This window comes from Eulemur rufifrons, chromosome 30, assembly GCF_041146395.1.
Source record: "Eulemur rufifrons isolate Redbay chromosome 30, OSU_ERuf_1, whole genome shotgun sequence".
NCBI lineage: Eukaryota > Metazoa > Chordata > Mammalia > Primates > Lemuridae > Eulemur > Eulemur rufifrons.
In genome coordinates this window covers 59,343,118-59,345,206 of record NC_091012.1, presented here as the reverse complement: position 1 = coordinate 59,345,206, position 2,089 = coordinate 59,343,118, and positions in this window count along the sequence as shown.

Below are 2,089 nucleotides of genomic sequence, written 5' to 3'. Positions count from 1 at the left end.
CTTGCCAGGATTCCTTGGGCATGTCCTTTTGCCATCAGAAATCGTCTTACTTTGTTATATATTTTTTTTGTCTTTCTCTCTCAATTTGAACATAAGCTCCATGAAGGCCTATGTGACTTGTTCAGCTGCATATCTTCAGATGCCAGCACAGGACCTGGCAGGTAGTAAGCAATCAACAGATATTTGTCACAGGATGAATGAAAGAGGCAAGTTCTGGCCAGCCTCTTCTTAACAACTGTTTGCTCTCACCAGTTTGGTCACAGTGCCTGTTCTGGAGCTGTGACTTTTCTCTGGAAGCTCTGCCTACACCCTCACCATGTATCCCAGGCCCAGTCTCATTCACTGGCCCGGTTTGACATCTTTAGGGGATGATTCATCAAGAGAAGTGCCGTCTGTGAACAGCTTTCTCTGCTCCTCTAATCTGATCCTCCCACCCTACCCCGAGTGCAGCTTCTCCTTGTCCTGCTGGCCAGAAGACTGGACACTGACCAGATGGGACATAGAGTGGGACACACTGCAGAATGTCTAGAGGGCCTCTGCCCAGGTGCTGAAAAGGCCAAACAGACACAGGCTCGGTGGCCCCCACTTTCCCCCCACACCTGACACATTGTTATTTGGAGGTGTGTGTGAATTAGGGGTAAATTGCTAATCCCCCAGGCCTCCTACTTACTGCTCTACTTATCCTTTCTCAAGCTCCAGCCTGGGGATAATTTTCAGGATCTTCAAATAGGGGCACCCTGAGAGGAATATTATGGTATGAGGCATAAAACTTGAAGCTATCTTCAAAAAGTGCTGTCACTGAAGTTGAACTTGGACAGTATTTCTGTCTGTGAAATGGACATAAATATTGATTTCCTAGGGATGTGGGGTTTTATTAACTGTAGTGGTTTAACTTATGAAATTAGTGACTCTTTTGAGAAAGCAGGGTCTGTTGAGGCAGGATTTGTTTATATCCATCGTCCTTGGTGATGAACCTCCAGTGTGTTGGTTGGAATTTTTCCATCTCCGAGCACTGGAAACTCAAGCTTGTCTGTTAGGCTGGGGTTAGCTAATGTGCAGGGGTCTGGTATGGGCCTCTACATCTGCAGAGCTTCTTTTGGGAATAGGATAATGCTGGCTGTTTGCCAAAGAAATAGAGTAAGGGTCAGTTGTTAAGGATTTCCCTTAAGATCAGAAACATATTTTCATACCTTTTTGGTTTGTTGTTTATTTGTTTTTCTTGAATGTTAGGCATTCATGATTTCATGTAAGTGGCCAATAAAAGTGTTGTTTATTTAAAAAAAAAAAAAAGAATAAACGGTAACACTGATGGGGAGATTTTCCTACTATTTTGCAATATAGCTGTTAGACCAAACATGAAAAAAGGAACTAATATTTAACAGAAGATAGACATCAGTTTTTTTCTCTTAATATAGATTTAAGGGGTACAAGTTGAATTCCATTACATGTTGGATATCAGTTTTGATATACACTTTCCTGATGTGATTTGAACTTTGAGCCATGTGGGTGGGCAAATCTAGGTGGCAGAACAAAAGAACAGAAGGCCATATGTCTGCAGGATGTAAATGAGAAATTAGGAATGAAAGGGGTAGAGAATATGAATAGAGTTTAATGACTTCTTTTTAAGGCCTCTTTTTGCCTAGATCAATTTTCCAATTACTTTGTAAATCCTTCAAGAGCAAGAACAGTCTTTTATGTGCTGTAAGATACTTTAATGTAATGTCAGTACTGCACATGTGTTAAAATAACAGTAACTAGTGTCAATAGTGTGAGTAGTGTTAAAGGTTAGATTTGTTAGTATTGTTTAAGAATGAAGCCAAAATTCCAGCTCTGTAATGTGATGTGAGTCTGTCCCCCCAAATCTAGAAGATGGGGCTGAGGACTCTGATCTTCTCTTTGCCCAAAAAATAAAAGAAAAATTTTCCTTTCTAAGGGGGCCTGGTGAGTCATACCTACAAATGATAAAAATCTCAGTAAACAGGTTTTTATGTTGTTTACTTCCCAACCTTATTCTGGTATAGCATCACATGAAAGATAAAAGACCCTTAAACATTCCTTTCAGATGATTCCTGGTCTTTTGGACAAACAT